The 15,959-nt window shown below is 43.0% G+C and overlaps 1 long non-coding RNA gene across 2 annotated transcripts in view; it reads right to left on the bottom strand.

Annotated features, from left to right (window-relative positions):
- Window positions 1–15,959, bottom strand: part of LOC115098202 — a 39,623-nt gene that overhangs the window by 3,461 nt on the left and 20,203 nt on the right. For both annotated transcript variants that reach the window (XR_003858447.1, XR_003858446.1), the window contains exon 3: window positions 10,502–10,629. This is a non-coding gene — a long non-coding RNA (uncharacterized LOC115098202). The remainder of the gene's footprint in view (window positions 1–10,501; window positions 10,630–15,959) is intronic.

The following is a 15,959-nucleotide window of genomic DNA, read 5'->3' on the forward strand; positions in this document are numbered from 1 at the left end:
GCCTCAGCAATCTGCTCCAGGTGTGAAGCCTTAGGCTGAGGTGATGTTGGGCAAACCTGCAGGAAGGAGCCCTACAGGTCTTCACCATTGGCAGGCAGAGCTAGCTGAAGCAGAGGCCCAATAGGAGCTTCACCAAAATCAGCCCTTGTTCCCATTAGGTTGAGCCCTTGGGTGCCATGGCCAGCTGGACTTAGGCACAGGCCTTTGTGGAGGGGAAGATATTAAGGTCAGCACAAAGGAAACAAGCAGAGTCGGAGTCTAGCAGTAGTCAGGGCAGCTGGTGGGCAAACGGGATCAGGTTCTGGCAGAGGTCAAGCAGCATCAAGGTCTGATCTGAGGTCAAGCCAGAAATCCAAATCCAAAGTTGAAACCAGACGTCCAATCCGAAGAGGCAAGGAATGAAGAGGGAGTGGAGGACAAGGGGCCACACAAGCAGGATGAAGATGCTGAAGACAGACTAGGAAGAGAACTGATCAAGGTGAACTTGAGAACTTGAACACTACCACAAGGAACCTGGAACAGGACACAGAAATTCAGGAATGGAACACATCAGGAATTAAGAGACAGGAAGCTGGAATCAGGAATACGTTGAGGCAATGCACTTCTCCAACGGAGTTGACTTATTGCCGAGGCGAGGAAGTCAAGGTTTAGAGGTCTTTTATAGGGCTTAGCTGGCTGATGTCATCAATGGGGGCTGTGGGGTTCTCCCACTGCAGTCCCTTTAAATTTTAGCTTGAGGTGTGCACACGAACCTAAGGAGATCAGTGCTGGGCAGGGGTTAGTAGCGTCATCATCCAAAAAGAAGACAGTGGTAGCGTCTGGAAGCCTGGCGGTTTTGGACCAGTGGCTTCCCGCCTTGTAGAAATGTCAGCGGTAAGCAACACCTTTGGGGGTCCTGGCATGAGGTGAGCGCGGTGGTCTGCAGGGTTAGCCTGCAAACTGCCAAACACAACAGGATTTTAATGAACAGAATGCTTCTCTCAGATTTTTGGGGTAATATTTGATTATTTGAGATTCAGTGGTTTGTCAGCTATAGGTATATATTTAAGGTTTGTTTTAAGCTGAAAATTGAGAAATGGGCTTCTTTCTGCTATCTCCAAAGAGTAAAAGGTTTCATCATATATATATTGAGTTCAGCTATTTTGATGCTCTCTGTAAATATTTTACCTGTATATACATTTTTATTTTCCTAACGTTGTCCTAGTTTTTCGCTAACTTTATAACTGAGTTCTTCCCTCCTCTTCATTTAATTTTCTTTCCTATAATATCCCTTCCAAAACATTGTACCTAGCTATTCTGTTTTTAAAAAATATTGTATCTAGTTCACCCACTTGTTAGCCTCTTGCTACAGTCTTTTGCCCCTTGTAAAGGCTACGTCTGTTGTCACGACGATGCCACTTTTATGTTTTATAGTTCTACAGTTTGTTCCTTGTAAAGGCTACGTCTGTTGTTTTGGCGACGCCGTTTTTATGTTTTATGTAAACCGATACGACGTGCAAACGGTTGTCGGTATACAAAAATGCTTAAATAAATAAAATAAATAAATCATATGATCTAGACTTGAGGCTTTACACACTAGATTAGCACTGTTTATTTTTTAAATTTCACCACCCACATAAGCCTGAAAGTAATTCCGTAGCATAGGAGATAGCTTCTCACACAGCCCTGCCAATGGATTTTATTTCTGCCTGTAGAACTATCACTGGCTAGTCTAATTGATCTAATACTATTGTAACCTACTTTAAATGTATTGTAATCTGCTTTGAGGCCATTCATGGTATAAAGTGGAATGTCATAAATAAACAAGTAAGTAAGTAAATAAATAATAATAGCCTGCTTTGACTACTACTATTATATTTACATTTTTATAGCACTACTAGTCTTAATGTAGTGCTACACAGACATAGATAAGAGACAGCCTCTGCTACAGGGAATCATACAGTACATGATAAATTGCTTCTGTCTTCTTTCCCTGATATATTTTGTTAATGTGTCACAGGCCCTGGCTTATTGTGTGCAAACGGTTATCAGTATATAAAAACCACTAAATAAATAAATAATAAATAAATATTCTGTACTTTGCTAAGACTGAGCGCCTGCCTATCTCTGTCAATGCATCAGAACACCGACCTGCAAGCCTAATTGCAGTAGCCTAGAACATAAGAACATAATAACATATGAAAATGCCATACTGGGTCAGACCAAGGGTCCATCAAGCCCAGCATCCTGTTTCCAACAGTGGCCAATCCAGGCCATAAGAACCTGGCAAGTACCCAAAAACTAAGTCTATTCCATGTTACCATTGCTAGTAATAGCAGTGGCTATTTTCTAAGTCAACTCAATTAATAGCAGGTAATGGACTTCTCCTCCAAGAACTTATCCAATCCTTTTTTAAACACAGCTATACTAACTGCACTAACCACATGGGTATTTCCATTCCTCATGGCTTTATATCTGGCAAAGAACCATGGCTGTTATTGCTTATATAATATGGAAAAAGCTGCCCTCCTCACACCCTCCACAAAAAAACTTACCAGCAGCAACAAAATGGACAGAAAGCCAAAGGAAGGCCATGCAGAAGATGGGTAGATAGATATCATCAAGCACATATTGAAACAACATTAAGAGCATATAACTGTACTATGCATTTACCCCTGACACCCAATGGGTAGAAAAGGATGGAAGAAGATTCTCCTATTATCATACAGTTTTGTCCAATTTATTCATGAATCAGTTCTAAGGTGGTTTAGTGTAAAAGCTTTACATCAAAACATCTCACTGTATTACTATATTGTGGAAACCTACTGCGTAGGGCAGAGTAATGTGGTGGAAGAAACTCATTGACCTCATCATAGCACATCGTTTGTTGAGAGGTGACTTTTATTTAGGGCGCATACACCAGTCGTGCACGATTTGGCAAACTCTCGAATGAATCTAATCCAGTGGCTCACAGCATAGGGCAGTGGCTAAGCCGAGAGCTGTCATTTTGCATTGCAAGGTTCTCTGCTCAGGATGCGCAGTGCCAGCGCAGTAGGAGCCTGGGATAAAGGGGCACGTTCGCCATCACACAACCATCCTGCCCTCCTGCAGCTGCGGAAAATACAAAATAAAAGACTGGACAACTTGAGAGTGCCTTATGGAAATGACAAGCACTTCCACCTCGGAGTTGTGAATTATGCATTCGGAAATGATAAACATTGGAAGGCTGCCTTTTATTAGAAAAGAAACACAGAGAAAGCAAGGCCAGGGAGTAAACCAGGCCTAGCCTTTGACAGAGCTTGTTTATTTAATAACTTTTCTGATTATATTTTTGTTCCTGGAGGTTCTATTTATGCTACGCATTTTTTTTTTTTAATTTTATCGGAACATTTTACCCAAGATTATTACAGTACTTATATATTCTGAACTTCTTCATGATGACAGATAGCTACTTAATATGAAAAATGAAGAGGAAAGAAATGATTTTTATTATCTTTATCTTTTTTTTATTTATACATTATCATCTTGGAGCTTGTCTGTCTTATTAAGGAAAGATGTCTTGATTTGTTGTCATTAGATAAGCCAATCAGGAGGCTCCATTGACCAATATTCTACCATATGCCGAATCTACCATGACAGGATTCTTAAACTGGAGATGATTAAAAAAAAATCAGTTGCCAGAGCTTTTTGATTGACTGGAAGGCACAGAAATGCAAATACCGAAAGAAGGCGATTTGCAATATATCATTGTATGTTGGGGGTCTTTGGAATAAGAATATGCATTTTTCTATTGATTTGTTGTAGGTTCAATTATAATACAGTAGTATGATCCTATGGCAGACTAAGAATCTGACCTGTGACAGGATAAGAGTCCAAGTAACTGGATCAGGACCAGAACTACATAGCTTGCTTTGTCAACATAACTTGCTCTGGACAATTTGACATTCCCCTGCAGGATCACAGTAATATACAGTGTGCTTCCCTATCATCCAAACAGAGGGATCCTTTTGCCAACCTGTATTTAGAGTTTTTAGATATATTTGGAGTTTTAGATTATATTGATTATACTAATGTAACTGGGTTTTTTTCTGTTTCATTTCATTTTAATATTGTAATGATTGTGAACCGTCGAGATGGACCCGTCCGTACAATGGTATAGAAAACTTTAAGTAAAATAAATAAATAAAAATAAATATTTTATTTTATTTTTCTATAGTGTTTTTTCTATGATATTCTTAGGGGTCTATGTACTAAAGCTTACTGTACATATATTACAAAGGCTATTTAGCATGCACATAAAATTGCCTACTATGCTCTAAGACCTTAGCATGCATGTTAAACTCAGTTGCAAGCCTTTTGCATGTGTATGCTAAAACTAGCATGTAAATAATGAAATTACATACAAAATTATAGTGATAAGAGCAAACAGTAATTATCATCCAATGCATTAAGCATTGTGCAATTAGCACAAGGCCCTCCAGGCTACTATATTAACACCTTCTCTGGACTGGATGTTAAATGTTAGCATTCCCTCAGGTCCTCCCATCAACATATAGGCCCCCTTGACCTCCATCCTGATCAAGACATGTGGCCCCCTGATCAAGAGAGAACAAGAGGAAAAGTGGATCCCCACATCTTATGTTCCCCCTCCCATTCCACCAGAATGTTTTTTTTTTATCAATCTGGAGAATCACCTTCACCAGCAGGAGGAACATACAAGCTGTTTTTCTGGCAGCACAGCACATCACTGAATGATGTCACCTAGTGGTATTTCACCACATCATGCGCTATGATATGTGGGGAAACACAGCTAAGCAGGGTCATTTGGCAGTGTGCTGCATTTCAGGCAGAAGGACTCTCGTGTACCACCTGCAGGTGAAGATGGGAACCCTCTACAATGGTAAGAAAGCATTTTAGATGGCTGGAGGAGATCAGGGGTTGGATGGGGCTCTCATCCAATGTTTCCTCTAAGCTGTGCACATATGTGTGTGTGCTCAGAGGTCAAGAACCCTGTGCCCACAGCAAAATATAGCATGGAAAAAAATCCCAATGTATTTATATTATACTGGCTCATACTGTACAAATTTTAACTTGATATAAAATGTTGCACAAAAACTTTTTTTCCACATGTAGTCTTTTAAAAATTTGAGGGAACATTGCTCTCATCTTGATCAGAGCGTTGGAGGGGTCTGATATACATTGTTGAGTTGGGGGTTGGTTTTGATTGATTTCCCTTGGGTGGCTGGTGTGAAGGGTAGTGGATGTGTGAGCTCTTGTTGCTGCGACATAGTTGTTGCAGCCTCAAGGATGAACCCCTGATGCCTTTGCCAGCAGCTGGAGAATGCACCCTGTAGTGAGATAGTCTGAAGCTTCACCTTTACCAGCTGCCTCCCCCCCACAGGTTGAGCCCTTGTGTTCTGGTGGCTGGCAGCACTTAGGCAGATCCCTAGGATGGTAATGATAACTAAAGTCCAAAAGCACACCGGAGTTAGGACGTGTCAGAGACAAGCCAAGGTTGGGGCAGGCAGCTAGCAAGAGTGGTCAGGTCCTGGTGGCAGGCAATTGTGGTCAGGTCCAGACAAGGGGTCAGGGTCCAGGCAGCAGGCAATCGTGGTTAGGTCCAAGGAAGAGGTCAATATCCGGAGAGTCAGGCGAAGGGTAGACACAGACACACTGAGACTGGACCAGGTAGGCTGGACAAGGCAAGGCAGGAGACAAGGCTGGAAGACAAGGCTGGGTAAGACAAGTCTGGATGAGGTACTGAAACACAGGAATCAGGAATGCAAGATAACACACACTGCAAGGTGGAAGACCCATTGCTGAGGCAAGGAAGAGCAGAATGGTTGGGCCTTAAATAGGGCACTGAGTGAGGGTTTCACTAGGTACCATAAAGCAGCTTTCTTGCCATGGGTCCTTTAAAGTGCATGCAGTTGTGTGCGTACGTGCCTAAGGCTGGCATGGAGAGGAGAGGGAGCAGCATCCTGGTGGCATCCCTGCTGTGTGGCACTCTTGTGTAGCATCAGGGGCCCTCAGTGTTCACGAGGTAAGTGTAGCCAGCCATGGTGCCTGACTGCAGCTGGCCAAATATAACAGAACCCCTCCTCCAAATCCCCTTCCCTGTCTTCTGGGTTTGGGTTTCCTGGGGAATTCAGTTATGAATTGGGGGCTTGTAGGTTGGAGGCTGGCTCCCAAGAATTCTCCTTGGGTTCATATTTCTTCCAAGAGATAAGATACTGCAGCTGGTTTCAGACTCATTGGGAGTCTAAAATCTCCTGGACTTCAAACTGTGTGTCCTCTTCTGTAGTAACTTCAGTGGTCTGGAGGGGAGGTTTGCCCAGCCAAGTGAGAATGGCAGGCTTCAACAGTGAGATGTGGAAAACATCATGAATTCATAAAGCTGCTGATAGATTGAGCTTGTAAGCTATAGGGCCTAATTGTTGCTCAATGAGAAACAGACTCACGAATCATGGTACGATCTTCAGAGATGGCATCTTTAATTGTAGATTTTTAGTGCTGAGCTAAACTAAACTTCCTGGATGACGTTGAGGCACGAGGTGATGTTTCTTATCAGTGTGTTTTTTAAAACGCTCAACCGCTTGTTCTAGAAGATGGTGTGTCTTCCGCCACAGTTCCTGGAGTTCTTGTCTCATCAGGTTACCTTCTGGGTAAGAGTCAGAGACTGGAATGGGTCTGGATGAATGGGGATGGTGTCCAGAAATGATGTAGAAGGGTGATGACCCAGTGGAACTGTTCATGTACTTATGTGAGAATTTGGCCCATGGGAGGAGGAAGATCCAGTTATCCTGCCTTTGGTTCACATAAGCTTGCAAAAAGGCCTTGAGACTGATTTACCTGCTCAGTTTGTCCATTGCTCTGGGGTGTAAGCTGAGGTGAAATCCAATGTAATTCCAAACTTCTTGTCTTTCTAATAACGGGCTGTGAACTGAACCCTCCAGTCTATGAGGATGTGAAGAGGGAGCCCATGCAGATGGAAGATGTGTTGGACAAAGAGTTTATCCAGATCAGGCACGGATGGGAGACCAGAGTGAGGCATGAAATGAACCATCTTAGAAAATCTATCTTCTACCACCCATAAGAACATAAGATATGCCATACTGGGTCAGACCAAGGGTCCATCAAACCAAGTATCCTGTTTCCAACAGTGGCCAATCCAAGTCACAACTAACTGGCAAGTACCCAAACATTAAATAAATCTCAAGCTACAATTGCTTATTAATTAATAACAGTTTATGGATTTATCCTCTAGGAACTTATCCAAACCTTTTAAAAACCTAGTTATACTAACTGCTGTAACCACATCCTCTGGCAATGAATTCCAGATCTTAATTATGCGCTGAGTGAAAAAGAATTTTCTTCAGTTTGTTTTAAATGAGCTACTTACTAACTTAATGGAGTGCCCCCTAATCCTTCTATTATCTGAGAAAGTAAATAAGTGATTTACATGAATTTGTTCAAGTCCTTTCATGATTTGTAGACTTCTATCATATCCCACCCTCAGTCGTCTCTTCTCAAAACTGAACAGCCCTAACTTAAGAACATAAGAAATTGCCATGCTGGGTCAGACCAAGGGTCCATCAAGCCCAGCATCCTGTTTCCAACAGAGGCCAAACCAGGCCACAAGAACCTGGCAATTACCCAAACACCAAGAGGATCACATGCTACTGATGCAATTAATAGCAGTGGCTATTTCCTAAGGGGCAGAATTTCAAAGGGTTACGCGCGTAACATACGCAACCCGGCGCAAACAAATCTGGGGGGGGGGGGGGTCAGGAGGATGGGAGGTTTGTTTAAATTGATTTATTTAGGCAGCCGAATAATTCGGCGAAGATTCGTGTATTCATGGGGAATCGCGATACGTTTCGCTTTCGCTTCCCCACGAATACAACGAATATGGCAACATCCGTTGCGGATTGCCAATATGTAGGGACCGAATGCACACCCCAAGAAAAGTCCATAAACAGTTAATATCCAGGTAGACTTGTGGAAAGCCACTGCTTATCTCTGAGTGTTAGCATCATGGAATCTGTCTACGATTTGAGATCCTGCCAGATACTTGTGAACTGGATTTGCTACTGTTGGAAGCAGGATACAGGGCTTGGTGGACTGACCTAATATTCCAGTACTTATGTTCTTGTGGGGTCAGCCAGCACCATTTTGTACTCCAGTCCCCACTAAATTACCAGGATTTAAAGTAAGCTTTGGGAGGGGGAGAATCCAGTGAGTGGGTGGTAGGGAGGCAGTTTTTGTCAATTCGGCATGGAAGGGAGAGCAGGTCCTAAGGGAGCTTCTTACTAATTTTCTTTTTTTTATGGGTTGAAGTGTAGACGTGGGGTTAGGATAGGGAATCTCACTAGACCCCTAGATCATTTTGGAAGAGGGAAGGGAGGGGACTTTGCTAGAGCTCTGCAGCCCCTTTAAAACATGGTGGTCCTAGGATGAGGGGAGGGAGGCCATCATAGCACTTTGCTATATCCAGGTACACAAAGTTCCTAGCTATGGTAATGCACAGAAAACTATCGGTGGATGCACTACATTGTAGGGATGTGCAATCGTTTTTCCCAAATTAGGCAATTTCAAAGAAATTGCCCAAATTGGAATGGTTCGGGAGAACCGAAAAATGATAGAATTTTTTCCGAAATTTTTGAAAATTTCATTTTTGCTTTAGTGCGCACTAATGGGAGTTAGTGCGTGCTAACTCACCCGATAGTGCGCACTAACATGGCAGAATTCCCATTAGTGCGCACTAAAGCAAAACTCAGGGCCCTCGAAAAAAAAAACCCCGAACTGTGGGAAAAACAAAATTCCCGCAGAGGGGCCCCAAAACAAAGCCCGACATGAAATTTGATCCCGAAGCACATCTCTACTATGTGGTATTCAGTATCGTAATTTAGTAAATCCTATGGTAGTTTTCCCTGTGGTACAAATACTATACACTTTATTAAATAGCTCCTAAATCAGCTGCCTAGTATTTTTATAACTATTCTTTGAATCTAAATCCTTAATTAATTTCAGATCAGTCTCTCTCTTTCATTTGATAATATTACAATTAAATGGCTACTTTCAATATGAAATGGGTTAAAGAAAATCTTAGCCTGGGCTGTATATTTAGTATATTTTACCTTTTTTCAGAGCTGGTATTGCTTGTTTGCTTTAGCAGATGGGACACAGATCATTTTTATTAGATTTTATTGGACTGTTATATAGTCCATAATTGTGATCATTATTCATTTTAACTGTGATTCAGACAGATCCTCTGTTTAGATATGATGATATTATGATGGGATAAGTCCCATGTAACTTATTAGGAAGCTGACGTGCTTGAGTAAAATAGTTTTATTGCTTAAACAAGGAGTTCAAATGGAGGAGGTAGACTGGATGAATAAACGGTATAATATTATTGATGCATGATGGATATTTTAAGATATCATCTTTCTATGGGGTTTCTCCCATTTTGGGAATAAAAGTGTGTACATCTAGCTCAGTACATAAGACCCTGATTTAGGTGGTGGTGACTGGTATGTATAATCTCTGTATAGAGGAGAGATAGGCACTGAAACAAGCTAACCTTTAACTTTTTACAACAAATATTTCCTACCATGCAGGAGGCAAGTGCCATCTTCTAGAGTTTCATGTTTCAGATGGCTTGCATTTTGATATTGAAGGCAAATGTTAGCATACATCACTTCCATGGACATTCAATGGTTAAAATCACTGTAAGGAGATTTTGTTGAAATAGAGGGAGGTACCTGTGAATAATGTGAATCAGTGAGAGAGCAGAGGGGTGAATTCTGGAGGAAAGAGGTCAGAGATGTTGAGGGATGAAAGAGGAAAGGGATATGTTCTGGGGGAGTTGAGAGAGGGGAGGTGAGCGTTGGAAGAGAATTCTGAGAAGAGGTGCTAGAGGGTTGAATTCTATAAAAACTGAGAGTGGAGATGCTTACTGTTGGGGGGGGGGGGGAATGGGGGCTGGTTTAGAGAGTTAAATCTGTGGGTGGCCTGTGGTCCAGGAGGAATAAATATGTAAGCAGAAATAATCCGTTTAGCCCGGTTTGCCGCTATAGGCAGAATAGATATGTTTATAAATAAATAAAGAACGAGGTGAGAAACAGTGAGGGGTGGGTAAAGAGCAAATGGAGTGCACATGGGAAATTAAAAATGGGGGAACTGAAAGGATGGGGGAAGGAAGTGGAATAAAATAGATATGCTGGAGAGGAGGGAGGGAAGAGGTGGTGATGACAGGAGAGCTGAAGAGAAGTGAGGCAAAAGGCAGCTAAGGCTCCATTGTACTTCACCTTGGACACTTTGGTGTCAGGGTGAGCAATCAAATGCTTGTAATATATGAATATACATGCAGAGAGAGAGAGATGGAGGAGGAAAAGTTAAAAGGGAAAAGAGATCCAGGAAAAGATATGAGAGGAGAAACAGTGAAGGAGAAAGCAAGAACAGATAAAAAAAAGAAGACAAATTGCCATTAGAGCAGACAATGAGAAACTTTCCTTACCTTTTATGTGGAGAAAACGTTTAGCTCACCGAGTTCGAATAAAGGCAACCTTCTTCTACTGTACTGAGAAGGAATCCTTAATTAGCACACTGTAGAGTTCTTCATTTTGTGTCTACAGGAAAACAGGGCTGTGAATGTAAACAGATTTTGTTCATTTCATCGGTTTGGATTTGTTTGTATCTTTTATTTTTTTGTTGCATTTGACAAAGCGATCCCTTCCCAGAAAAGCCCTCTCCCCCCCCACCCCAAAAAAAAAATACCCCCAAAGAAATGAAGGAGCCGGGTTCCCTCCTCCCCCAAACCCACCCCCTCTGCCCCACTGAAATAAAAATTGTAACTCCCCAGAGCAAACTTTCTTCCATCCCTCCACCCTGCTCAGGTCAATCTTATCCCATCTGTGGGTTGCAGGAAGTCCAAATGGGGCAGAAGTGAACCCCCAGTTGCTCCTTTCTGCCGGCAGGCTTTGAGGTCGGGGCCATGCAGTGTGCACGCGTACAGCCTATCGCCTTAAAACTGAATGGTGCCCACCTTCGGACCATAAAACAGGATCCAGAGCAGAAGGAGCGCCTGGGGATTGCTCCAGCCTCATTTTGACTTCTTGCGTCCCATGGATGGGGTAAGACGAGCCCACGCAGAACAGGAGAAGGCCCGGGGAGTTTCAATTTTTTATTTTGGTGTTGCTGGGGAGAGACGGAGGCAAGCGGGCGGGCGGGGAACCACATCATGGCTGCATTCTGTGGTAGAACAACCCAATGAGGTTTTTTTTTTTTCCATTTCATTTTGAAGTGACGCGTAATGAAACGAGCGTTTTGTACAGTTTTTTTTGGGTTTTTTTGTCATTTCAAAATAAATGCACACTCCTATGGGAAAATTGTTCAGTACATCCTGCCCTGTATCTGCTGTGAAACAGTAGTGACTCATACTTACTGACTTGTACAGCTGTGGTGGAGCCAAGGCTCTGCATGCTTGCAGGTGACCTGGAAATATGGAGCAGGTAGGCTGGCAGAGACAGAAAGAGCAATGTAAAAGGAATGGCAGAAAAGAAACAGTGAAGATCTCAAGGGGAGGCTTTTGAGTCTATAATGGAGTCAGGACTTCACCTGGCTGGGAGCCGACCAGGGATAAAGTACAGAGTTAGCCCAGCAGCGGAGCAGAGGGTTCTGCAAAGGGGAAAATGAAAGGGAGATAGGAAGGAGATTGCTGATAGTGTAGTTCTAAGGGGACAGGGGCCATGGAAACAAAACAAGTGTGGCTGATTAGGGCATGGCTTAAGCAGAAAGAAAAGTCCCTTGGAGGGGCTGGAAAAGGTTAGCCAGCAAACAAAGGGCCAAGGACCTGCGTGCTGGAGCCTGCAAGAGTCAGGACTCTGCCAGGGAGGCAGCACAGCCAGAGGAGCAGGGGTCAGTGAGAGGGAGAACTCTGGTAAACCTAGACCTAGCATTCCAGGCTGGAGCCTGCAGCTTTAGGCCTGGCTTAGAGAGTGGCAGGATTCTGTTTTAAAGGGCATTTTAAGTTGGTGCATGAAGTTTTGTTCCAGTTTGTTAGGCCTGCCCTACATGTATGGAGCACCGCTGGCTCAAGTGAGGAACTGTGCTATTATCTGTGAAGTAACAGACCCAGAAAATGTTTAAAGGACACCGTTTCTGCTTGGTTGTTTTGTGTTATCAGGCTGCAGTCCAGGATGGACTATGAGTATTAGCCACTCACAGTTTTTTGTCATTAGCAATATGGTTCAGCTGGAACCAGAGTGTAATATGATTGAAATGGACTCTGAAAAATGAAACATAACATCTTAGGAAACAAATACTTTGTTTTATATGGATAGGCTCATAATTTGCAGATCCTAGATCAGGGGTCGGGAACCCATGGCTCGCGAGCCAGATATGGCTCTTTTGAGGGCTGCATCTGGCTCGCAGACAAGTGTCGCCACACTTTCCCGCTGACCCAGCTGCTCCCCGGTCCTCCTCCGCCCGGGCTTAAAATGCTGTCAGCCCGGGCGGAACGCGGCAGGACAGCTGGAGTCAGCGGCACCGGTGTGCTCTCTTCTTCCCGCCCCCCTCCCCCCCGCGGCCCGGAAGAGGAAGTGAAGAGTATCGGGTGCGTGCGCAGAAAGAAGAGGCCACGCTAGTGCGCTCGGCATCGGCCCGAAGAAAAGAAGACTGCAGCGCGGCTCGGAGGAAAATGAAGAGGTTCAGCCGTGGCCGATGGGACTCCGCCTCCGCGAGGGCTGAAAATGAAGAGGTTAGCGTTGGGAGAAGGCTGCTGCTGCCGTGAGTTCCCGGGGTGGGGGTGGGGGAGAGAGAGAGAGTGAATGAGCGAGCAAACCTCGTTTTCCTAATAGGAGATGTATTGGTGTCTTAAGGCCTGGTGTAGTATTTTCAGAGACTTATTGTACTTTAAAAGTGTGATCTTACATAAAATGCACACATTTACTTGTATTTAGTTTTAAACATATTGTATGGCTCTCATGGAATTACATTTTAAAATATGTGGCGTTTATGGCTCTCTCAGCCAAAAAGGTTCCTGACCCCTGTCCTAGATTATACACCTGGTATTGACCCATTTCTACTGGACTCTTTAAAATTGTAATAACTATAATTGGAGCAACATACAAATTAGCTAAATATATCATTCTTCATAAGCTTTAGGGACAGCATTATTACGTTTGGCGGTCATGGGAGCCACTCGTGACTGACAGCACTCACACCTCCGATGTGAGTGCTGTCATCCTCCTTCCCCCACAAGCTGCCATCCTCCTTCCCCCACAAGCTGCCTCCAGGTGCTCACGCGCAGATTGTGCCGCCTCTTAAAAGGCCTGTGGTGGAAACCCGAGCCGCTGGCATTTCCTGATGATGACATGCGGCTGGGTAATTAAGGCCCAGCCATGCCCCACAGCATTGCCTCAGCAACAGTTCTCCTACATCGGATGTGTGCAGTGTGTGTGTGTGGTGCTGCTGCTCCTGGTTCCTGCTTCCTACTGCCTGCCTCGTCTCTCCAGCTCATCCTTGCCTTGCCTCTCCAGACCAGTCTACCAGTACCTTCCCTCGGATTGACTTCTGGATTGGACCCCTGCCTGGACCTTGACCATTCTTGTTTGCCGCCTACCTCTGACCCTTGCCTGAACCTTGACCAGTCTTGTTTGCCACCTGCCTTTGACCCTAGCCTGGCCCTGGATCAACACGTACATCAATGCCACAAAGACTCTTGCCTAAGACCTGCCAGCTTCTGGAATCCAAGGTCTCAACCCACCACAGCAGCAAGGGTCCACAGTTGTGAAGAAGGAACCTATGTGGGCAGATAACTGTTGGATAATTTTGTCCTGGTGCAATTATAAACTCCTGTTGAATGAAAGGATTCACAACCTGGAAAAAAGCCAATTTCCTCCACAACAGCAGGGCTATTAGAACCCACCTCTACTGTACACTTTACTCAATTACAAAGCATGGCTTAGGAACAATCACCAAGAGTGTTTACATAAATGATCAAAACTACCCACATAACCTCAGTCTTTATATTACACTACAGTCAGGACTGGAGGGTATCCTTTGACAAGAAATGTGATCCAGACCAGTGAAACACAGAAACATAGAATATGACAGCAGATAAGGACCATAAGGCCCACCTAGCCTGTACAATTTCCTCCCTGTTGCAATACCATAGACCCCACTTGATCTATGATGTTATCTTCACTTCTTTTTAACAAAGAATCCATTGAGGATAACTTTCAAACAAATGCTCATGGTGGCACATATGCACATATATGGCTGCGAGCAGATCTACACTAGTATTTTATATATGTGTGTTTTATAAAATACATGTGGGGTACATATTCAAAAGCCATTTAGTTGGGTAACGGGAAAGTTACCTGTCTAAATGGCTTAGCTGAATATTTAAAAGGCTTATCTGGCTAGAATTTAGCCCGGAAAATCAGGAGCATTCTTGGGGCAGGAGGTAGGCGTTCCGGGGAGGAGCGGACTTAGCCAGTTAACTTAACCATAGGCAGGTCTAAACTTAGCTGGATACGACATATCCGGCTAACTCTAACTTATCCAGGTATATTCAGTGGTGCGACTGTGCCGCTTAATATCCCAGTTAACTTAGCCAGATATGTGCATACGGCTAACTTCACTAGCCGCTCAGCGCTGAATATTTACCCCATGTATCTCTACCCCACAACATACTGTATACCAACGCATTGAATACATGTACTTTTCCTACATATTTTAAAAATATACATGTAGAAATTTTATGCATGAAAATAAAGTAGGACTTTACTCGCATATATCGGGATTTATGCCGTAAGACGTGTATTTGAAAACATGCACACATCATGGAAATTACCAGTGTTACAAATTAGCCCACCAGTTCACCCAGTCCTTCTGCAGGTCATCAAGACCTTCCTGGTTCTTCAGCCTAGAACTCCTTTCAGTTCACCCAATACTACACAATAAGTACATTTAATATAATTTATGCCAGATAATTAGCAGGTATAAAATTATGCAAGTAAGTTGGCAAATCTATATCTATGTCTTTTAAAATAGCAACTTATGAGTGTAAATGTTGGCTCTGGAATGCCCGTAGACTTTCCCTTATTTATGCGAAATTGAAAATAAATTTGCAGTTTTTACTTTTTTGAAATATGGAATACGCGTGTAGGGGTTACTTGTGTGTGTATATGCTAATTTTTTTAAATTTCATTTTACTTTTATTGCAATTTACAATTATAACACAAGACTTGTTACAGAAATTTTGGGCCCACAGACAACAGAAAAATGAACATCATTAATGAAAGAAGGGAAAAACAACCAAAATTCCATTTTAAAGAAAAAGGAGAGGTGAAATAAATGAGAGCAAGAATAACCAAGAAAAAGAAGAAGAAAATATGAAAAGACTAGATCATATCTCTATTAATATGGCAACTGAGAAGGCTGAAAGTACACATGTCAAGCATTATTATAATTTCAAAATGCATTTGGTACATGGATAACGAACCATGAACTGTGCACCAAGGGCCTGAGCCCCTTGGTGCATAGCCAAAACCTTTTTCCTCCGGTCCTGAGTGGACCTTGTAATATCTCAGCATATCTAAATTTTCTGTCCATAACATAAGGTAGATCTATTATGGAAGAACAGCCTCATGACAGAATCCTGAGCCTAAGGGAAAATATGCTCATTTTTATGCATGGACCGTTTTGGAAATTCACCCCTATGTGCTCACTTCAAACTTTCCTGAATTCTGTTACTGGTTTGCTCTCCACTCCTGCTAAGCTGTTCCATGCATCAACCACCCTTTCTGTGAAGAAATACTCTAGTCTGCCAGTTTTGTGTCGCTTGTTCTAGAAATTTCTTTCCACTGCAAAAGGTTTGCTTCAAGTTATTTATACCATTGAGATATTTAAATATCTTTCTCTTTCCTTTCCTGGCCTCTAATTTATACATATTTAGGTCCTTAAGTCTC

Source organism: Rhinatrema bivittatum, chromosome 8 (genome assembly GCF_901001135.1).
Source record: "Rhinatrema bivittatum chromosome 8, aRhiBiv1.1, whole genome shotgun sequence".
In the NCBI taxonomy this organism is placed as follows: Eukaryota; Metazoa; Chordata; class Amphibia; order Gymnophiona; family Rhinatrematidae; genus Rhinatrema; species Rhinatrema bivittatum.